General features: G+C 35.2%; 1 pseudogene; it reads left to right on the top strand.

Moving 5' to 3' along the window:
* Positions 1-20460: 20460 nt before the first annotated feature.
* On the top strand, positions 20461-22775 carry LOC123806749 (annotated as a pseudogene).
* Positions 22776-25063: the final 2288 nt, after the last annotated feature.

A 25063-nucleotide genomic window follows, 5' to 3' on the forward strand; every position in this document is an offset into this window, starting at 1 on the left:
AACCTATATTGGAATTACCTGAAACTTTCTACTAAAATTCACAAATAGTAAAAGGACAGCAAATGAAACTCTCACAAGTTACTTCTATAGTGTAACTAGGAGACACAGAAGACTATAAACTCCAATATACATGTAATTAGGGGAAAACACGCAGGACAGGCAACACTGTTGCCAGAACCCCTGATATTCCATGGAATCCAGAAAAAATTAGACAGAAAACTGTGAGGCACAGAAGTATGCTGGCAGTGGGAGAGGTCAGGTATACCTTCAGAAGGAGAGGAGTCAACCCTAAGGAAACTGCTGCGGTGGAGATGAAATGGGGCAGTTCAGATGACTCACAGTGCAGGAGTTGAATGGAACAGGCATGGAAGTGCACAGGACTAGGATTGGCAGTACCCAATGAGTAGGCACAGAGAGAGAAGCAACCTGGAAATTGGAGGTGTCCTTTGAAGGCAACAGCCATAATTAAAAAGGTAAGTAGCATTCTAGAACGTGACAGGAATCAAGAACCAGAGAAAGGCTGGCCACAAAAAGGCACCAAAAAATAAAACAACCTCCCTTTGTTGTAGCAACAGAAGAGGGAAAACTTGAATGAAAAAATCAGAAAAACCACTTCAGTCACCTCCTGTACCTCCATAGAATCTGCCTTTTAACTAAAATACTAAAAATATCTAACACTTTTAAAAATTAAAAAGCCAAACTAGCAGAGATACTATAAAAAAACTCTAGATGATACAATTCAAAATTGTTTACAAATCAAAATGCATGACAGAAAGCCACAAAACACAAGAATATTGAAACAAAGAAATAAAAATAAAGCACTGAAGAATATACATAATTATGATGCATAAATGGGAAAACTCTGAAGAAGTGGCTTAGGTAGCACAAAGATGTAAAGAGATATAAGAAAATTCAGAAAAATTTTCAGGAAGGAAAAAGTCATCTTAGATGAAGATAAATTACTGACACCCAGGGATGAGCTAATATGACTATATAATGAAGGGACATAGGTGATGGAAATGAGGAAGTTCAGATACAAAGAAAGAGATCCCTAAAATCTGAGAAAAATTGATAAATATAGAAGAAAGATAAAGTACATTTAATAGATATAGAAATGAAGATCCTAAAGGAGAAAAAATAGAATGGAGAACTAATATTTGAAAATATAATCCAAGAAAATTTTCTTGAAATTACAGAAGACTGAAACTATATAGTGAATTGTCACCTTGGAGCATATGCTGCATTAATTACACACTAGAGATAATCTTTTTCTGGGCTTCTAACAAAAGGACCAAGTTCTTTCAGAGGAAATCAAAGCAGGTTGTCATCTGACCTCAGCAGCAATATTTTATCATAAAATGGTATGGCAACATTCTAAGCTGTGCACGAAAATAATGCACTAATGACTTACTATCTAGCTAAGCTATCCTTCAGGAATCAAGACTAAAGAAAAACCATTTTTAAAATGATATTTGTGAGCATTTACTTAGTAATCTGACAGAGTGATAATTGTGAAAAGTATGACAAAAGAATTGGTGTTGAACTTTGAATGTAATTAATGTTCTAAAACAATTATTGGAATAGAGCTAAGTAATACTATGTTGTGTTGGATGCTCTGATAATGTAGAAATAACATGAAGAAAAGAAACAAAGTGAGTGAAGGAGAAAAGTAGGATAGATGATTGATTGCCTCATAGGTAAAAATTGGAAATCAATGGATATTATTTAAAACTGGCAAACAGAATAGTAGAAACCTAATCACATTTCAAAATGCAAAAATAAAAATCACAAGCTAATGTTATTATTTCAAGTGGGATGTTTGTTGTTCAATGGTGGAAAAAGGGAAAGTAAGTTACATAAAATGTTTATAAGCTAATTATTTGTTGCTTATATCAGAGAACTAAGAAACATCATGTGAAGAAAGATGAAACAAAGGCTATTATATAAAGTTATAATTATTAAAATAACTTTTATTATACCTCTTAGTGGGATTTAGTATAAAACCAAAAAATACTTTAGGATTTTTAAACTTTATAAAGTAGTTTTATTATTTATAATAATGTTACTATTTTAAAAATAAATTTATGTATTTTGTAGACCATAAAGTAAAAAATTAATTTTATTGCCATATTATAAAATAAGTAAAATAACAACTTTTGGTATAAAAGGAAAGTGATTGAAGTATAGAAACAAAATTAAATTTAAATTGAAAATGCCAATATGAGCTTACGCTTTTAAGTAGATAAGTCATCTAGGCTTGTAGACTGAAAAGGCCAGGAGAAATGATACTTCAATATCAATGAGCACTGTAAGTGCCCAGATTTTTGTCTCTAAACACCATTCCTTGCTAAATGACTACATTTTTGGAAAGTGGACTGATTTCAATTTGAGGCTGAGCATTGTACACAGGGCACTTTTTTATTTTTGCACCAGAAAACAGGGAAGCTAAGACCAAAGGGTTTCCATCAAAGAGGATGCAAAACAACCATGTAGGGGTTCAATTTGAGTATAAAAATAATACAGACAAAATAATAGGTATATAGAAATCCAATAGTTTACAAGCATACTCATAAAAGCAATAATCTGAAAATAATAGCAAATAACAAAGCCCACATTAACAAAATTTACTTTAAAATAATCATAGATTGCTATTATAACAATTATATAAATTCTTTATTAAAAATAAAGAATTTTTCCAAAATTTATTGGAAATATAAATTGGCATCAGTTCAACCTTTCTCATATATAGCCCCAGTTGATGAGTAAGCTCTTCTGTGCAGAAATACATCAGCTAAGAAATGATAGTATTGAACAATCACCATTTTAGAGCTCTAATATTTAATTGATTCTGACAAAAATCATCAGTGGATGCAAACAACCATTAGATGGAACATTGATGGAGAACTGCAAAATTTCAAGTTTCCAAAGTGGCAGCTCACATATTTTAGCTGGATACATGGGGAAAATAATTTTATAATGGAAGGAATCCTCACCACCTTAACTCTGTAAGCTGACATTGGGGATATCATCATGTGATACAAAATGAAGTTCACAGCATCACTCATGACACATTTTTGCGAAACTATCTACTATAAACTGTTATTCTTTAAACTTAACTTCCATTTTATAGAAACAAAGATAAAAGAGGAGGAAGTTGAAATAACACATGATTCAACCAGTCAAATTTTGAGTGTTGGAAATTCTACAGAATACTCGCTCATTTCTGCAATGAGGAACAGGAGATGGAGCAGAGGACTGTGGAAATTAAAGATCAAATAGGTATTAACAACTGAATTTAGTATGTGACTTTAAGTTTGGGTTTGAACAAACATAAACACCATTTTGAAACAATTGGGGAAAACTGAATCTTGACATAGAATTATTGATAATTTTGTTAGGCATAATATTGTTAGTGTGGTTAAAGAGCAGATATCCTCAATTTTTATAAAGGCATGCTGAGGTATATAGGGCAACATATCATGATGTCTATAAATTACTATAAAATACTTTTGCACAGAACAAAGAAACTCAAGTAAAGAAAATATGGTAAAATATTAACAGTTGTTAAATTTAGATGATAGCTACAATTTTATGTGTTAATTTTATGTGTTAACTTGGCTGAGTCACAGTGCAGAGAAATTTGGTTAAACATTCTGCACGTTTCAGTGGAGGTGTTTATTCATATGAGATTAACATTTAAATTGATGGACTTTGAGAAAACCGATTATTGTCCATAATGTGGGTGGACCTCATCCAGTCAGTTATGAGCCTAAAAGAACACAACTGACCACCCTGAGCAAGAGGGAATTCTGCTGGCAGACTGCCTTTGGACTCAAACAGCAACTCTTCCATGAATCTCGTCTTCTGGCCTCCCCCATCATATTTCAGACTCACCAAGCCTCCAAAATTGCATGAGCCAATTTCTTAAAATAAATTATAAATCTCTCTCTCTCTCTCTCTCTCTCACTGGAGAACCATGACCAAATACAGGTGATCCTTTTATGTTTTATTGTTATGCATATTTGAATATTATAAAAGTAAAATGTTTTTAAAATTTAAAACTTTTAGGCATACGATATCCTTGTTATTGAAGAACCCATCCCTTTGCATTCATCTACAGTGCAGACTTTTTTCAGAAACTGAGGTTAGATGTATGCTTGGCCCTTTCTCTTTCCAGGCTCTTTGTTCTGCCCTTTGGTGTGTTCATTTGCCCTGTCTCACTGCTAGACAGTCTCTGCAACGTGATTGGAAAGCAGACCCTGAAACCTGGAGGGAGGTGTCTCCTAGGATTATCTGATTTGTTTTTAATGGGCTTCTTGCTTATTTAGGATATTTGTTCATCTACATTAATTTTTATTTATTTTCAAGTTTTGTTTAAACCTTAGTGAAATTTAACTCTATGATTTGATCATTTTGGGAAGTATTGAACATCTTTAAATATTGACTTTCTGTTTTATGATGTTGCATTTTACTTTAATGTGCTTTAATAAAGTTTTATAATTTTCTCCATGACAAGCATAAACATGTTTTAGATAGAGTTGTTTTTTGGTAGATTGTTTTTTATTTTGTCATTTTTAAAGTGGCATCTTTAAAAAGTGCTATTTTCTAAATAATTTTCAATGATAAAAAATTTAACTGAATTATGTACATTGATTTAATATCTAGGCAACTTGTTAATTCCTCTTTTTTAAATTAAACATTTTCTTAAGTTTCTTTTGGGTTATTACATTATTGCATATGTCTTCCAAAAATAATAACTTCTTTTTGGTAATCTTTATATTTACAGTTCTTCTTCTGTTCCTATTAATCCGGCCAGGCTTCCAGTATAATCATGGAAGAATGGTGATATGCTTAATTTATTCCTGATAGTAAAGAAAGCACTTTTTAATATTTAAAATTTTTATTATTAATTATAATATTTACTGTGGGAGCTTTACAAGTATATTTTTAAATTAAAAAGCTTTTCTTCCTCACCTCTAGTTCACTTGAAGTTTCTGTCATATATAGATAGTGAATTTTATCATCTTTTCCTGCATCTGTTGAGGTTGCCAAGTTTTTCTCCTCTAATTTGTTAATATGAAAATTAACTTAATCAAATTTTCTAATATCAAGCTAGTATAAAACTCTTGAAATAAACCTAAATTGATCATTATATATTTTATTTCACACAGTCTTGGGTTTGCTTTAGAATATTTCAGTTAGGATTTTTGAAACTATGTTCATCAAAGTCAATAACATGTCATTTTCCTCTGTGTATTTTGCCTTTCTAATTTTGAGTATCAGCATTATGATAGTGTCATAAAACAGGTTGAGTCATTTTCTTCTTTTTCTAGTTTCTGGAAAAGTTTGTTTAAGATTGGGATTATCTGTTCCTGAAATATTTGGAATAATTTGTCTTATAAACTTGTTTGGGCCTGGTTTCTTCTTTACAAAAACATTTCAATTACTCAATTTTTTAACATTGTAATTTGCCAATACTGATGTTATATTTTTTCTTTAATCATTTAAAAAATGTACTCTTCTTGGTGGGGGTAATAGACTGTCCTGTCTGATAACAAAAGTAGGCAAAACCATAGTCTTAGAATCAGGGTATTTGTTTCCCATGATGAGGGTAAGCATCAGAAAGGAACATGTAGGTGTAGAGAATGCTGTCCTTCTCGATTCAGGTGCTGGTTGCAAAGCTGATGCAACCCACAGAAATTCACTGAGCTATCCACAGAGTTGTACACTGCTGTGTTCATGTATTATACTTATTGTATATTTAAAACTATTTAATGCATAATATGGTTAAGGAAAGCTAAGTAAACAAAGTGAGATTGATTTCAGGATAGGCAGGAATTATTTTAAAAGGATCTGTATTAGTATATCACCTTAATAGGTTAAAGAAAAATATAATATTGATTACATAAAATTTTAAATTCTTTTATAATAAATAAGGAGAAAATGATAAATTGTGAGAAATACTCAATGCTTTTATGTCAGACAGTAGATCAATATCATTATGATAAAAAAGCCTTTTATAAATTAAAAAAGTTGGTATGCCTAAGCAATTCACAACAGAAAAATACTGAATATTTTTTCATAGGTTTTCTAGTCATTTATACTTTTTACATTTATATTTCATATTGTTTTGTATAAAAAAAATTAAAGCTGAAAAATGGAGTTAATTACCTTTTATTTTGTTAGGAAATACCATTCTTTACTTTCTGTGAGCGTATAAATTGCTATAGACTTTTTGGAGGGTAATTTGGCAATATATGTGTATCAATTACCTAAAAACTGATTTACGTCTGACTTAGCTATTCTAGAACAAAGCCTAAGTAAAGTAATCATTAATTTTTAGGGACATCTGTCAGTTGTTTTGTTTGTTATATTATCTTTACAATAGCCACAGTTAAGACTTCAATTATGTATAAGATTGATAAAGTTATTAAAATTAGAATCATATATTGGAATACCAACTAGACAGTAACACTATGTTATTGATGAGTACTAAATGAAAGTAAATTTCTATTCTATTAAGTGAAAGGAAGTGTTAGCAATTGTGTATGTGTATATGTCACACATGTATTCATTTACACAAACCTAAACACATGCACACATATATATATGTAAGCATGATCTCAGTTATGTTTATACATACATTACATGCATATGTTTTCAACAAATTTTTAACAGTGGTGGTCTTTATAATTACTATAGAATTATAGTTTCTGACTATTACCTATAATTACTACATTTTCTAAAATGAGTATGTATTTTTGTTTATAATAAAACAAAACATAAAGGTATAAGAAATTATTATAGGAAAACATGCTATAAGCAATTATTTAAAATTTTTTGAAAAGTAACCCAGAATGAAATATATTTGTTACATTTTTCATGTTGGATGCATCACAGGGCCATCATGCCCAGCTTCCTCTTCTACCTGAAAGTGCACCTCACCTCTGTGTCCGAGTGAAGCAAGCTGTGTTTCTTTTGTACATGAATGGGCACTGATTGTCCCAGAGATGCAGTTGATCCAAAAGTACTTAGCTTAAGCTTATGGGAACCCATAAGTTGTCATGGCACAAAGGGCTTTTCCTAATGCAGGTGCTGGTAATTTAATGTCTCAATGGTTCTAACTCTCTGTGGACTTTTCTTTTTGAGAAGACAATGACATACTTAACAGAAACAAAGAGGACAACACACAAAGATTACATGAGAAGAAGGGAGGGAGGGAAGAACATGGGAGAGATAGGGAAAGCCTGGAATTCATTTCCAGCAATGTCTTGCTGAACATGCTCAGTGTTTGTTTTCAGTTATGAGGAGGAATGTGAATTGTACCAGTGAGGATTGTTGGGGAGGAAAGTACAGAGAGTCGCTCTTTAGTACTATGTTTATTTCATTATCTAGTTATGTGACCTACTAAGAGGAGATTGTCTTTTTGACTTTTTGATCTATGCTTTGTATGTGTGTTCCTGTCACCTAAATATTTCACTAAAATAAAAATTATATTTTAAAAGTGTAGACAATAAAGGGATTGGGGTCATCTATAATTTCTTGATTCTGTGTGTGTTTTTTTTACCTAACTTCCAACAAACAAGCTAAGATTAGAAGCAATCTTGAAAAAATATACATTGAACTCATTAAATATATTGTATTGAGGGAGGCTTGCTTGTTAAAAATGTGTTCATGCTGTCAGAAAGTTTTAGAGAAACTTGCAAACACTCAGTGGTTGCTGAGTGTGCTTCAGGCAGTGCTGGCTGGACTTGCTAGAGGTTGGGTTTCTGGACAGCTCTATAGGGATAAGGTTAACTTGGAGGCATTTGTCTGGTGGAGATGCAAGTCATTTCTTCCCTGTGGAAGAGACAGTCCCAGAGGCTATGGCTCACTGCTTTGTAAGACCTAAACCACTAACCCAGATGTTTTTCCTAAGTTCTATACTTACTTGGACATATGAGTAGCTTCTCAAATGCTCTTGACCTGTTCATAACATTTCACTATTAATTAATGGATTGAATAATATCTTTGACATGTGTTCATTTTACATTTGCATAAAAATCCTGATTTTACCTTTTAAAAAATTATACTTTCACAGTGCTCTTCAATGACTTTTACTTACACCAAAAATTGTTGTTTTCTTTATTTACATTGTAATAATATCAATATAATTACTTTCTTGCTCTATATTCTACAAAACACATAAATTAATTTCAAAAAATGCTAATTTTACTACAAATAATAAAATTGTATTTTAAAATTTAAAACTTCTAGAGTATTCTTTTTCTTTTGTGTAAAATATTCAGTATGGCACAAGCTAACTATTTTTAATTCTTGGTAGGAGGCTTAGGGGGTTGTAAGATGACTTCCCATTAAAGGCCGGCACAAGACATTGCATGTTCCCCAAATTCCCCTTTAATCCCAAGTCTACCAATTTCATCCTTACTGTGATTTCCTTTATATTTAAATAGATATAGTTCATGTAGCTTTTGCTTTTGCTGCATTTTTTGTTATTTTTATGTATGTTTGGCCATCTCTGTTAGATTTTATTTGCAGCAAAGCCACCAGTTCTTTCAAGCTTCTTTTCACAGTACTTTATAAACAATAATTGGAGAATAAATACTTATTAATACAAACATTTAAAAACCAATGTCTGCTTTATGTTTACTCCTGTGAAATGTCTTTAAAAGTCCAGTTCAATCTGTAGGCCACTTGTGTACTTTCAGTCACCTGTAATGATGAGGAATTTTACTGAGTTTTTCCTCATTCGTTTACTTGAATTCTCATAGGATAAATGATGATATAATAGATGAGGTCATTTTTTATACCTTTCTTCCAAACAAACAAGCTCTATTCTTTTTATCATGTTGACAAATGTTTATTGAGAACCTCTTCTGTATACTGATCTGGGGGTTGAATATGTAGAATTCTGAAAATCAAATACCATATTTTTCAGACTATAAGACACACTCCCCCCAAAAAAGTTGGGAGGAATAATGGCTGTTAATGCTGCTGTTGAGTTCTGTTTACATTTACATTGGTGAAATATGATGTTATTTGTGTTATTAAATATTTTACCACATATTTTGCTTAAAAATTTTTTTCTTATTTTCCTCCTCTAAAACCTAGGTGCATCTTATGGTCCAAAAAATATGATAATAACTAAGAAGGACTGTTGTGAAATATAGATTTGAAGCAAAGGGAGTTACCTGCTGAATTTTCAATTTCTACTCTAAGATAACTTTTGTTCAAGAATCAGGATTATGTGTGTGGATTAAAAGTATCTTCTTCCTTGAGAATTCTCTTGAAAAACTAATGAATTATTCTAATTCTTTTAATATTTTGTAGATTCTATGATGACTTAAGCCTTATGATTTCCCAACTTCACTCTGCTTTAGTTACAAACTTTACAATTACTCTACTTGAGGTAAATAATCTTGGTTAATTTTTGTTGCCATTTCTCAAAGTATCTGCCTCTATCAGTACTAGCCTGTGCTTTTCTTAAATAAAATAAACAATCAAAAAAAGCTTTTTGTACTAACTTTAAAAAGGCAGTAAGAGTTAAAGCAAGAAGGAAACAGTGAGAACTTGAGGAGAAATGTTTACTTTACATTATTCTTTTGAGAGCAGTGATGGGATTGGTACCTCACCGTAGATAGAACACAGTGTGAAAAAGAATAAAAATAAAAAGTAAAATAAAATTATCCAATATTATGGTTGACAAACCGATCACTCCTTTCAATCCACAGACTGACAAAGGAGTATTCATAGAAATTGACAGGACATGGTGAGTCATGGACCAAAAAGTATCAATTAACACGTCTGAATTTATACAGCAGAATAAACTGTGCCTACAGACAGCCTCTGACTCAAAGATTTCAGGCAATAATGTCTTTTGGCAACCATCTAGGAGAGGGTAAAAAATATTTTCAAAGTTAAGCAAACATTGTGGGTGGGTCTGTCTACATGCTTAAAACATTAAAGTCAGTAGTCACATTTCCATTGGACTTGTGTGATTTCTGGGGCGAGCAGTGTCAGTGGGTAGGGGATGTTGCTGGGTGAGATGCTGGGGCTTTGGAAATGACACCCAGAAAAGAGGCATAGAATGTCCCCAAGTATTGATAGAACACTTTTTCTGGTAATAGTTAAACCAGACATAGTTCTCTTTTTACTAAAATCCTGAGTATTCTAAAAAAAATATCTCACAGTTGCACAAGACACAGAGCAATTGTGGCAAGCAATTCTGTAGAGTCTACATTGGTGCGATACCAGCATTCCACACACACTGGCTGACATAAGATATGAAATGGTTAGAGCTTTCAGAATATAGTTTAATTAAAGTCGTCTTTTTGAAATCTGAACTTTGAGCAAATTGAGAAATATTTCTGGTATGAGAGAGTGATGATTATTCCAGGCTGGTGTGTAACGTTGATGAGATTAAAGCATACAGGACAGTAATAATGAAGAAGAAATGACCAAGTAAGTGGCTTCAGCATAAAGGGAGAGTTTATTGTCTTATCATGTTTAATCCTCATAATAAATCTTTAAAAGTAGGATTTTAATGCCCATTCTCCAAACTAGAAAATTGAGGCTCAAAGATTAAAAAATTCATTCAAAACTTAAAACTATAGTATTATTGTTTTTTTCCTATGGCTGAATCCTAGCTAAGCATTTCATAACTTCTCTAATGAAGAGGGACCATATATAAATCTATTGTATTACACCATACGTAATATAGTGGTACATTTATGCATATATATTTTTGAGGCTTTCTGTATGAAAGCAGCTAACTGACTGTAGCCTAAGAAACCACAGAATGTATAAGCAGAATGGCAGGGTTTGTCCAGAATGCATGGACAAGTTGGAGAAACCAGCAAAGGAATTAGGCTAGATCTGGAAACTTGAGCATTATAGTCTTGTGTATTTCTCATTAGCCTTTCAGTTATTTGTATTTCCATTCAAATCTTTATATTCTCTAGTGAGAAAAATTTTTAAAGATTTTATGTATTTATTTTTTAGAGAGAAGGGATGGGAGGGAGAAAGAGGGAGAGAAACATTGATGTGAGAAAGAAACATTGACTGGTTTCCTCTCGTATGCACCCCAACCAGAGGCCGAACCTGCAACCTGGGCATATGCCCTGACTGGGACTTGAACTGGCAACCTTTTGGTTTGCAAGATGATGCCCAACCAAACCGAGCCACACTGGTCAGGGCTAGTGAGGAATTCTTAATGGCCTCCGATATTTTATATGAAGGCCAAGTAGGTTATGAGATGTGTGAGACGTGTGTTAGCCACACTGATATGGTAACGGTAACTGAGGGGATAATTGTTCCTTCTAAATGTGACATGCATGTAAGTAAATATACATATATGTATATATATATATTTTTTAAAGATTTTATTGATTTATTTTTAGAGGGAGGGGAAGGGAAGGAGAAAGAGAAGGAGAGAAATATCAATGTGTGGTTGCCTCTCATGCACCCTTTCCTGGGGATCAGGCTGGCAACCCAGGCATGTCCCCTGACTGGGAATTGAATTGGCAACACTTTGTTTCACAGGCCCATGCTCAATCCACTGAGCTACACCAGCCAGGGCTATCTATCTATCTATCTATCTATCTATGTACACACATACACATCTATACACATACATATGTGTATGTGTATATATACACACACACAGCATTTATTATATCTGTATTTGATTTTGGGAAACTATCAACACTCAATTACAGTGGAGACAATTACAGTGGCTAGAACTGATTATTCTTGGCTTAAGTTTTTTTTGGCCTTTTTGAAAATTTAGGATATACTCCTTTAGATATTATTAGGAAGAGCTATATGAACTAGATAGGCTAAAATGAACATTTTGTAGTAAAGAGTTTTCTACCTAGAGTGAGCAAATCTAGACCCTAAAAATTAAACTTGAATCTTATACCTAATGAGAGGTAATGTTTTTCAGGGGTTTTATACTTAACGGTTAACTATATGACATGTTAGGCCATTAATTTCCTTTTTATCTGTTCATCAGTTTTTCCTCATAAAAAGAGAATAGGAACTTAGCCCAAGAGAGAACACAGCAGTAGGACAATACTAATGTTTATAACTTAATGAGGCTGGATTTTTCGGTTAAAAAGGTTTTGGACATATTGATAATGACTGAAGACTTTCCTACATGTTTCATTCTTAAAATATATTAGAATTATATCACAGATATAGGTTTAGTTGCTTTCTGAGATCTGTCATGTATATGCCTGTTCAGATCCCTAGGACAGCTTGTCACATTTTCCAGAAAGAAGGAGCGTCGCATGGTTGAGTTTGAGAAGATCAGTTTGGCTACACACTGACCACATTTACCAATTTTCCCATCTTCTATCATTCTAGGCGCTTCTTCCTATACCTTCTTATAGAACCAATAGGTGCAAAAAAAAGTTTATAGTAAATATCATGAGTTTTCTTTAAACACAAAATTATTTGAAATGGAAATAAATTGTTGAAATGAACTATTTTGGGGTTTAGGGGAGAGATGGAATCCTGGGTAAGGAATATTTTATTTCCTTGTGTACACGGGCACATGGCTTTGTTCATCTGAGCCCTGAGAGGACAAGTAATTAGTGCAATCAGTCCTCTGTATCCGAGGATTCTGTATCAATGGATTCAACCAACTGCGATGATAAAAGATACTCAAAAACTTTTTTACATTGTTGCTGATGTATACTATGTAGTTAGACCTATGATGTTTGTTCTGTACCAAACATGTACAGACTTCCTCAATATTATTCCTTAAGCAATATAGTATAGCATCCACTTACATAGAATTTCCACTGCATTTTGTATTATAAATAACCTAGAGATGATTTAAAGTATATGGGAAGATGTGCATAGGTTATACGCAAATACCATGTTGTTTTATATGAGGGACAAGAACATCAAAAGATTTTTGTATCTGGGGATGGGGTCCTGAAACAAATCTCTGTTGTCTATTTCTTTTTCTTTACATATTCTATGCTGATTATTAAAGCACCCTCAAAAAGAAGTAATCAAGAATGTGATGTATCAATTTAATATTAAGGGACCTAAAAACACAGAAGCCTTGCTCCGGAAACATTCATCCATGAAGTCATGCAAAGGCTTAGAACTTGAAGCCTGTTGGCAGAATTTTACTGGATAAACCTCCTAATGCTTTTTCCAATGTGCAGTTCTGGAAAACTGTAAGAAAAACAAGATGCCAGTCACAGGGTTGCTGCCTCTTGAGATACCATGTCACTCGAGGCTCTGCTTTACTCTCTGGCAAGTGTTGCTGATGAAAGTTGCCACATTTTCTGATGACTTCTGAGTTAGTTACTAGTAAAAAATAAGTACTAGTCAAGGCAAAATTTCATCCAGTTGATTTCTGAGAGCTCTGTTGGCCGAGTGTGTCTGTGTATGGGGGATAAGGAGGGGGTGGATAACTCCCTTAGCCAAGTTTTACAGTTGTCATATGTGGGAGTTTCCAGAATCTTAAAAGGCAGTGAAAGCATCCTATATGTAAACTGTATTTTAAGTAGGTGAAGACTTACATCACCCATGAAGGGAAATGGAAGAAAATAACATATTCTTTCTACCTCAGTTGGAACTGCAAAATATTCAGAAGCCCAGGAACTTTCCACTTGATACACTCCTGCCAAGAATGCTGGCCCTGGATTGTATCTTTCAGCCTCAGACAATATACCAAGTAGCAGTGCTACTTCTGCACATGGCTCAGCGTGCTGCCTCACCAAATGGGTAGCAAACAGTGTCTAATCTTTACAGTCCTTTTGTTCTTCCAGATGGACATGATTTATGATCAAAGTCCCAGATATAAAAATAGTATATTTATGGTGAATTTTTATATAACCTGGCTTTTTACCAGCCAAGGTGGGGGGTGCAAACATTTTCACTCTCAGAAAAACATGTCATGTAGATGGACTCTATCCATCCACTCCCTATAGGATGGCCTGAAGAATGAAAGGGAATCCTTGAATCTACTATAACATACTCATTCTACCATGAGAAATAAGTCATGTAAATAAAGGCAGAACAACTGTAGCTGCTGTACAGACACCAATAGTGTAAAAAAGTTATTAAAAGTTCAAACTTGGCCACTCAGCAAAGTCTGGGCAGCTGCTTACTAGTTGGGTTTGCCAGTTAGGAAATTGATTTAGCATCTCTAACTCTTAGTTTCCCCCAGTGTACATAAGATATGTATTAGATAGGTATTGCACTGGTAAAATAAATCAAATAGAACTGTGTCTAGCATATAATAATATTAGCTCAATTATCATTGTTGTAATTACTAGCATGACTGTATTAAAATTAGGAGACTGAATCTAATGGCCCCTGAACTTAAGCACCCTTATTACACTCACACACATTACACCCACACACGTAATGTCTTTGCGGGCACTGTACAACAGTGGCATTCTCTAAGTGGTTTACCTAGCCACTGATTGATTCCACTGCTATGTGTGGTCTTACCTGGTTTCAACTGGTTGTGTAATTAGAAGGTTTTATGGATTAGCTTGTGGCCCTACTGATTTCTATCCTTAAAGGCATGGACCACTCTTTGAAGTACACCAAATCTGTATGAAACATTAAACTGTTACTTCATTTTGTTTTTTAAATTTAAAACTTTTTAGCTAAATATTACATATCATGTTAGCCCTTTGTTAACACTCAGCTCATGAAGTATAGCTGCGAAATAAAAAGAACAAGATGACGTCTCTGCAGGGAAAGTTAATGCAGCCATGGTGGGTCAGTACACTTGTCCACAAAGAACTGGTAACAGAGTTAGTAATAGTTCTGAAATCCCCAGACAAGGTTCAGTTTTCCATGCAATAAAACAATGATCACCCAGTTTTTTCTCCCAGGATCTCTTTCTGCATTATAATTAAATTCAGTGGAACAACTTTTATAAAACATTCACCTTCTCTTCTCAGATATTTCCACTAAGTGCCAGGAATTAGAAATTTGGTTCTCACTACTCTATTGAGGCAATGCTCCTCAAATCCTCCCTAACATTGGCCTGATAAGTTACTCAAAGCTACAGGATAGAGATGGAAAAGGAATGGCAAGAAAAGACATGAATTGAGCAGAAAATATTGGAGACAAAATATTCACATCAGGATGGTAAGAGAAAAAGGATGGGTGTAGGTAGATGTCATACACTTAATTATAATGGTATGATTCGAAATTCAGAAACTACAAAGAAAACCATGGTAAAATATTCCTGTATCCTATTCTCTGTTTAGTCATCTAGATTTTTCCCCAGTAGCAAACAACATAATCAAGTTTCTTACATACTTATATATTTTTCCACATCGGTATCTTTTTCTATATCTATATTCAAAAATAGTAATACACTATATACACCTGTGTTGTACCTTGTTTCTTTCATTTAAAATATATAAGGTCTATCTAGAAGGTATCCAGCCATGTATATGAAAAATAGAGACATTTATTGAAGAAGATACAAGATACAAGAAACACTGTACATAGGTCAATGACGCCTCAGTTCTGTTCAAAGTAGGTACTTTGGGACACCACGCAGTTCTCCCAATCACCATCAGTTGCCCCATCCTGTTTTCCTGAATCTGACTGATGGTCTGAAATCTCTTCCCTTTTAAAGGTAATTTTAGTTTTAAGAAAACCAGAAGTTGTGGGGTGCCAAATCTGGGTTGTAGGGGCATTGAGTCACCTGGGTGATTTGATGTTTTGCCAAAAAACTCTGCATGAGACACGATGCATGAGTGGGCATTTTGTTGTGATGAAGCTGCCATACACCAGTTGCCCATAGCTGCAGACTTCAGAATCATCCAAATAGTTTCTGCAGAGGAATGTTCAAGTTTAATTCAAAATGTGATGCAGATTCATTGCTCTATTTGCTCAATCATTTTGAATACGAAAACCACAAAGTACACATGGTCACTCAACAGTGTCTACCGCCTCCACTGACTAGTACAGTGAAGTTGTCATTGTTCAGACATGCACATTCCAGTCCACCCTCCTTGGCTGACAGGTTACATCGATGTCGTGTAAACCGTTCTCGTTATATTAACAATGGCTGGACTTTTTCCCGACAGGCTTGAATAACTTGGAAGTTACATCATATTTATACCTAAAAAAACCCCTACTTGCTTGTATAGCTGCAATAATATCTACTTAACCAATCTCTGCTTCCTGATATGCAGCTTTTTGCCATTACTAGCAGTGCATCGAACAACCTGAACCATCCCTTTGCACACATGCATATTACTCAGTGTTCAGTTGGGAAAATGGAAACTGCTCCATTTCTGGAAAGCAGGAGTTTAATCCAGCCAGTTCTGTGCTTAAAAATTATTAGAGGGTTGTGGGCACAGCTGGAACAATGGACTGTTAGGATGATTCTCAAAAAATATCTCAAATCATGGGCCATGGGAATACCTCTGCAACTTCTGCAGTCACTCTGTCAATAGAGTTCAAAAAATGTATTCATAGCTGTGACTCAGAAATCAGGAAAACAAAATTAAAAAAAAAAGATTGCCTCCATTGAAACTGCCTTTTTATAAAACCATGAAAAGAGACAAAAAGAATACTTCCTTTAAAATTCTACCTTCTCAATCTCATTTGATTCTATATAATTAATGGAACTTAATTTGCTTTTAGAACTCTGATGCCTTAGGATTCTGGAAAATATGGAATTTGGTTTCCTAGACTCTGTAGCAATGTAAGAAGTCACAGTAGAAAAAGGCAGGAATCAAGAGTGTATGAGTCACTCCAACAGAGAATACAGCTGTCACTTTAACTGACATTCTTCTAAGGAATAAAAAAAAAATCTCTTAAAGAAACACTGGAGGTGAAAGCCCCACTAATGTGACTAATTGAAATAAAGGCGTTTATTGACAGGTCATATTGGACTACTTTGGGTCAGAGTAACACCTACTTCCTCTCTCCCCCAACCCCACACACATACATTCCTTTTAGCCAAAGAAGATGGTCCCAGATAAGCAGAAATAGTTTCCTCCAGAGAAATAACCACGGCAGCTTACACATAGACATATAGCTCAAGCCATGGTGATTCACACAGGAAGGGAAAGCAGCAATGGGATTGGAGTGTGACATCAAGGCCACATTCCCCAAGTGGGGGAAGAACAGTGGAGAAAAAGGGAGAAAACAATACCAAAAGGCTAGCTACTTGACAAAATGTTTGATTGTTGGAAGTAATAGTGTTAAGGGGATTGTCTCATAAAAGTTGTTGAGAATCACTCCAATGGGCAGAAGTTGAGATGTAGTGTGAAAAAAAAAAAGCATTATAAGAACTGTTTAGTATATAAGCTAATGGCCCATGGTGTTAAAAAGCAATCAAAATTACAAACAAAACATAGTGGCTGCTGTTATGTGTTTTTCAGAACTAAGTATCATGTGATGATGGTGATATTAAACTAGTGTGGTTAAGACAGGAGCATATGTTTACTCACAGTTTCAATGTAGAAGACAATTAACACTGAGGAGGAACTCCCAGAAAGAACACATGGTAAAATCTCTTAGAGAAGACTTTCTTTGTAAGTAACAATACTATGACTTTAATGGAGAACCAACATTTCGTGAACTGTAGAGAACTGTGGTTGGTTCTTTTTCTGAGGTTTCCTCAGGGAGATGAGAACTGACACCTGGGTTAGGTTTTATTTAAGGTTAGCAACTCTATTTTTTCATTTGCTCAGGTCAAAATACTTGGAGTCTTTGACTTAGAGTTTGCTTCCTTAAAAATTAAAAAAATCTCAATTGTAAAACACACATATCATATAATCTATTGCGTTAACTATTTTTCAGTGCACGGTTTAGTGGTGTTAAGCTCATTCACCCTGCTGTGAATCTGGAGAGTTCAATCTCCAGAACTCTTTTCATCCTGCAAAACTGAAACTCTGTATCTGAGGCACCATTTCCCGGTTTCCTCTCCAGCCGTGACAACCACCATCTGCCTTTCTGTCTCTGTGAATCTGATTACTGTAGGTGCCTCAGGTCATTGGAATCATAATAAAGTTTGTGTCTTTTTGTGACTGGCTTATTTCACTTAGCACAAGGTTCGCCCATGTAGTAGCATGTGTCAGAATTGTCTTCCTTTTTAAGGCTGCTTGTTTGCTTCCCCTTGGGCTTATTTTTCTCTCCTGCCATCTACATCCAATTATTATTAAATCCTTTGAGTCTACCTTTGAAATTAATGCAGAGGCTGGCCACTTCTGATTCCTGCCTCTGCTACCACGGTGGTCCCAGCCACTGTCACTTCTCACCTGGCCTCCTGCCACTGTTCTATTTCTTGCCTTTCTCGCTATCATCTCTTTGAAACCCAGCATTCACAGCAATCTGTAAAAATCAGGTCACCCGTGCTCAAAATTCTTCAATGCCTCCTCTGTTTGCTTAGTGAAGAAACCAAAATCCACACCTCCACCTACAAGAAGGAGACCTGCTAGCTTAGCATCGCTGGCCTTGCTTCCTACTACTCTCCCCACCTCACCCACCCCTCCACCCACGTCACACTTGCTTCCTTGGTGTTTCTTGAACTGACTAACAGCAATGCCCTTGCACTGGCACTTACTTCTCTTGCCAGTTATCTCTGTATGCTAACTTTATATTTCCTTTAAGCACATTGTCAAATGGACGCTTAAAATATCTTATCGTTATCACCTTACTGAAAATAAAGCCCACTAGATGACACAAGGTCCTTTATCCCCTTCATCATTCAATTTCCCCTGAAAATTTCAGCTTCCAAATTGATACATGAAAATACTGATTTGTTTTTATAATAGTTTACTGTCTATCTCCCCTGCTAGATATATACCTTTACCCGTTTTGTTCATTGATGTATCTCAAACATTGAACCATGTCTGGAATATAGTAACTGTTCAATAAATGAATAAATGTTTTCACTGGAAAGATCTCCTCTTCACACTGAAAGCAGATTGGGCAGGTGCTGTAACAGTTCCTACAGTAAAGGGGAAAGCAACCAAAGAGCCCCTATTTCTAGCCTACTCTATCACCAACATTTCCACACTGCCGGGGCCTGTTCTCCTGAGTTCACTAGGAAGGAGTCTGGCGCAAGCTAGGGGTTTGGAGTCTAACACTCTTCATCTGACCTCCAGTATCTACCAACTCAATGGCCTGAGGAAATTTAGTTTTTTTATATATACCTGTTTCTTCATCTATGAGATGGGCATGCAATTAATAATTTTTAATTTTTCAATTATAGTTGATGTACAATATTGTATTAGTTTCAGGTATACACCCCAGTGATTAGACATTATATAACTTACTGAGTGATCATCTCAATAAATCTCATACCCATCTGACATCATACATAGTTATTATAATATAATTGGCTGTATTCCCTATGCTGTACTATTAATTGGGTATTACTCCTCTGTTATGAGAATTACATGAGATAATGCATTTACAAGGCTGAACACATTATAATTACTTGTAGGTAAATATAATTATAAAGTACTTAAAGACAATGCATTTAGGATGTTGTGCATTCCACTATAATCTCATTTATGATTTTAATTTGTTTAGTAAAATTCTCTTTATATAAACAGTATAAAAATAAACTTCATCCAAACTCAGATATGAATTATCAGGAGCTCTGAACTACTAGTATATAAATTATTTTGCCATATTATGAATTCTCAGAATTCAAATCCATGTTCAAGTGAAAGTACCACACATAACATATGATTAAGTATAAGAGAATTCAGTGGTTCATTTAGTTTTTTTCATAGTACTGATTAGCAGAATATGACTCATTATACCTCTGCCTCTGGTATTTTCTCAAAAAATATTACAAATAGATACTGAGTTCTTCATGGGTTAACCTTCCAAACAACTTTATTACTTGACATTTTGATTTTTAACAAAGCTTTTTTCTTAGCTTGGTCATCTGAAATATCCCAATTTAATTTTTAAAATTTGCTATGTCCAATTAGCTTCAACTTGTCAGTTATATATCTGAGTTATATACAAATTCACTTGTACAAGATTTTAATCACTCTTGGGAACAAATATTTGCATAATTGATCATTAACTTTTGATATTGTGATAATTTCTTCAACAACATTCTTTCATTAACTGTGGAGGTTTAAACCAGTTAGAAATTACCCTTTTTGATATATAAATCTGGCTTCTGATTTTTGAATTCATTACTTTAATGTTCACTACTGTTTTCCATTTTGAAAACTCATTTTGTGTGGCTATTTGAAATGTTCAGAGATACCACCAAAAGAATGACCAATAAGCCATAAAGCTGCTCAATATAATACTACTATAATTTATTTGTTACTGGGAACATTTCATTTTAGATTACTTTGGAAGGGAGTATGAGTAAATACGTAGCAATTCCCTAAGAATAAGAACTTATTCCCCGTCTATAATTTATTTAGCTTCTACACTAGCTGTTTAGTAAGTATAAAATGAAGGCCGTTGTGTTTAAAAATGTTGTGCAGATACCTGAGCTTTCAGTGGAATCGGACAAGAAACCTGGGAAATGTGCACAAGAGTCAAGTCTCTACTTTGTCCTCCCCACCCCCACCAGGAAGCAGTCCACCCCCAGAAACCCATTCCGATCTGGATCTAAAACTGCACCAGCGCACGGAGCAGCAGGTTCCTGTAGAGGACACACTAGGTCTCTCTACTAAGATGGAATGAATGAAACCTAAACTGAAAATTTGACAAAGTTTTTCTAAGCAGGGCAATTTCAACTTGAATTTGAATTTTTCGTCCTTCACCGATACCTGCAGAGAATTTTGAATCAGTTGCAACAGATCTTGGTCAAACTCTTCTCTGTAAAATGTCTTTTTAAACTTGTTACATAAAGACAAAAGGTGCACAGGGCAGAGGGATACCCTCTCACCTTCCCTTGGCTGGGAAGGTGGGCCCTGTCTCTTCGTCTTTGGAAGGTGTCAACTTATCACTGAAACAGATTTCGGGTACACTTCAGGGTCTGTTTACTTTTCATGTCTGCCCTCAAGTGGCATGAGAGTACAGCTAATTTTTCCTTGGTTTTCAGTGGGGTTAAAAGCTCTCCTTGAATTCAAAACCTTGTAAGAAGGTGCTTTAGAGCAGCTGTTAAGATAGATGAGATTATAACAAAGCTTAGTGAGCTGCCTTTGTAAATACTTTAAAATCTTTGGATCAAAGGAGCAATCTGTGGAAAATATTTTTAGCTGCTAAAATAGAGTATGTTTTCATATCTGGGTTTCCTTTATTTTTATTTGAGTTCATAACTACACTTTGTGGTGAATAAAGGGAAAATAAAAGATAAACATGAGCAGTTCCCTTCCTAGAGAGCAAGTGTCGTAGATGAGAACAGTTTCTAGAAATTAATAAAGTAAGGTAGCATTAATAAGTGAGCAGCAAGCCTTTGAGTGATTTAAGTCCTAAGCCAGAGTCTCAGAAAAACAAGGACAGCGGTGGAGAAAGGGTATCTCAGGCCTAAAGGCAACTTTGGAATCTAACGGCAGCAAGCGAGCAGGGCAAGTTGGGAAGACCCTGTCACCTATTACGGTTTGGAGTCGGTAGTGAAGTGTTGCGCCTTCAAGGAGATATGGCTGGTGATCTTCAGTCAAGTGTGTGGTATCACCTGCTTCCTTAACAAGCATCCTGGTGCAAACGAGGTTCTGCTGGAACAAGCTAGCGCAGATGCAAGGGAAAGCTTTGAAGATGTTGGCCATGATTCTGATGCCCGAGAAATGCTGAAGCAGTACGAGATTGGTAATGTGTATCCAAATGACCTGAAACCTGAAAATGGATGCAAGGACCACTGGAAAAATAGTTGCTGGTCATACTGGATTTTCCCCATCATAGGCGCTATTCTTTAGGTTTCCTGAGTTGCTGCTATGTGTCGGAAAGCCAATCCTCTGGAGGAGGCCTTGTTAAAGTCTGGAAAGCATATCCGCTTGGGAGTGAAAACTGGAGACTAGTTTGGAGGCTGAAGCAGTGCCCTGTTCTCAGATCCTGCCAATTGTATTCTTTCCCCTTGGAGCCAAGATGGTGGGCCACACATCCACCTCAGACCTGGGGACACTATCCTTCTTTCTCAAAGCCTTACTCCCCAAGCACCAGCTCATTGTTCTGTGTCCTTGCCAATGTTTTCTCTCTTCACCAGTTTTCACAAGCACCTTTATATTACAATATTTTCTGTTAGTAATTGCAAACCATACATACCAAGGCATTGACCTTGGTAAAAATGCCCACTTTTCGATACTTTGAATGGACATTAGGCATTCTTAACACATCAGTACACTCTGGTTTTGAAACTTTTCTTTTTCCATTTTTCTTGGAAGTAAATATTATTTCTAAATTCTGACTTAATTTTATTGTTTGTCATAAGGGGTTTAAGCCATGTAGTTGTACACCTATAACTTAAAACACAGCTGTCAACTGATCTTGTTCCTTGTTTATAGTTGTTAAACCTAGAAAGAGCCATGTGATCCTCCCCTCCATCCTGAGCTAGGGTAGCAGCCTGCTCTTCCCATCCCCTAAGTCCTCCACGTGGTGCTGGACAGAACTATGCTTCCCTTTTATTTCTTGAAGTGGAAAGAAACAGGAAAAGAGGGAGATGAATTGCAGTGATAGGATGAATTCACAATAATCTTTCTTTTGAAAAATATTGAGAGGCACTATTATAGAAAAGGAGTTTAGGAAAAGCACCAAAGACTTAATCCTTCACTTTGATTTGTCACTAGTTTCTAGCCATTTTTTTTCTTTTTTTTTTTTCCTAGCCATCCCTCAACTGTCTTTACTGGTAACTTGAAATTTATAATTACATCTGTACTGATTTACCAGGGATTTTTGCTGCTGTTTTGTTCATTGATTAGAAATTTTTTATCCCCTGTTTTAACAAAAGTCAGAGATTTCAAATTGATCAAAGATACAGTATTTGATCTTCTGTTTGTCTCAGTGAAATAACTTCCATAGTCAAGTGGCATTTGGAAGGGGAAGCTTGTTACAAAAGAATGCTTTCCATTTCGTCTGTATGTTACCTCGTGGCTCCAATTTGTGGTTGTGTTGTTTTTCCATTAAGAATTAAAGAACTAGTAGTTTTCTTTCTTTTTTTTGAAAGAAAGTCCTAAGCTAATGATAGTTGTCATTGCTGACTGTAAATTCACAGGGCCTGTGCAAATAGGATGTGGCTCTAGGTTATTTTAAGTGGCACCCGCTGGTAAAAACTCAACTCATGATTGCCACGAAAGAGGACTTGAAACAGTTCTGTCTCCAGGGAACTTTCTTAGTGCTACATAGGAGTTAGCAGTGCATCCTCAACATTTACTCCAGTCAGTAAGTTTTTCTTCCTGACAAAATTGGTGGAATATAATCCCTTTCCTCATTGTACTGCAGTTGGAATAATACAGTACAAAAACATAGGACATAGATTTATCAGTTCATAGTGGAGAGAGACACACAAAAGCATACCACCTTCACAGAAACTAAGAGAAAAAGCACTTCCCACCCAAGGTGGCAGATTTTGCTTGGAAGAAGGGGCAAAGTATAAGGGTAAATAATGACTTTAAAGTCAGTCAGACTTGCCTTTTCATGTCCACTTGTAGCTTTAGTCAGAAACCTTACATCTTTATTTCCTCACTGACAAATTGGAAATAATAAAAAGGTAATAAACTAACTCATATAATTGTTGCGAGAGTTAAGTATGCCAACACACATGTAGAGTGTCTAATGCGATGGCAGGAATGGACATACTCAGGTGTCTGCAGCTGATCTCATCTGCCCTCTGCTAATCAGCTAATCATTGATAAAAGCTATAGTTAAAATAAATTTGGAGGAAGTAATGTGTGGTATCTGAAAGCAAAACCCTTTACAACACTGAAGTATGAACCAAAAAGAGAAATGTGTGGCAGAGAAGAATGTCATCAGATTTAGGAAGAAAACAGCATACACAGAACCTGAGACAGGATTCCAGACTTTCACATTTTTTCTACAAAATATATAAGATTTTTCCTTGTGTCTCAATTTATGACAAAATTAACTGCAGAGCGAATTGCAGATGGTTCATTTTCTAAAATGCATTCATTTACTTTCAGCCCTTACTTCTCCTCAGTCTTGAGTTAATAAATGTCTCCAAGTCTGGAAGATTCTTTCAGGTTGTTTTCTACATACTTGGTGTAGTCTAAATTTTGGTGCACACAGAGAGGAAGAGCAAGAAAGTAACACTACTTTATAAGAATTTTGTCTTAACAAACTTCTATCTATCTGCTTTAATGTTGTATACAAACATTGAAATCTACTGATGTTGAAATGCAATGTTCTTAGTTGTGGCTGCGCATTTTATTTCAGATTTCATGTGAACTTTCATTCAATATCACAGGTCCTGAAGGAAACAAAAGGGAAAAAAATCCTCTCTTTTCAGATCTCATCATCTTTCTGACCAGAGGAATTGGAGAAAGAAGCATTGGATTTTTTTCTCTGATCGCTTTCTTTTTGGAGATAGAGGCTCTTTTAGGGAGGTGATATTCTTGGATTAGTCAGGTTTGGTTGGGAAAAAAGAAGCCACTCCATGTATATTTAATAGAAAGAAAATTAATAAAAAGACTTTCAGGCTTAGGTAATTATTGGAAGGGCTATAAAAGCAAAGATTGGAGGGGCCTCTTTGAGGCTATCTGGAAACACAGTGTTTATGGAAGTCACCAACAATGATCCTAGTTACTAGAAGAGCTGAAATAGGAGCATGGAAGAATGTCATAACAGAAGTGAGCCAGACCTCAAATAGTTTCCTCTCCAGATCCTGTCTTCACCTCCCCTTTTCAGCTTTCTACCTCAGGTGGCTGACTTGAATGGACTACATTGGTGGTCTTCCTTATTTCCTAGCTTCCAGATGGCTTTGGACAATGAGGAGTACCCACAGGACATGAAGAGTGAGGTTAGGGGAATCATTCTCCTGCCTCCTTTCCATTAAGGTTACTTTGGGAAGTTCATGTCCCTTGACTGCCAAGTTAGCTTCTCTTCTCAACATACTCTTTTCAGATTTTGATGACTGCTCCTTTCTCTCATCTGCTCAGGCTGAGGGATGATAATAGCTCTTATG

This window comes from Phyllostomus hastatus, unplaced genomic scaffold (genome assembly GCF_019186645.2).
Source record: "Phyllostomus hastatus isolate PE091 unplaced genomic scaffold, TTU_PhHast_1.1 phas_scaffold_39, whole genome shotgun sequence".
NCBI lineage: Eukaryota > Metazoa > Chordata > Mammalia > Chiroptera > Phyllostomidae > Phyllostomus > Phyllostomus hastatus.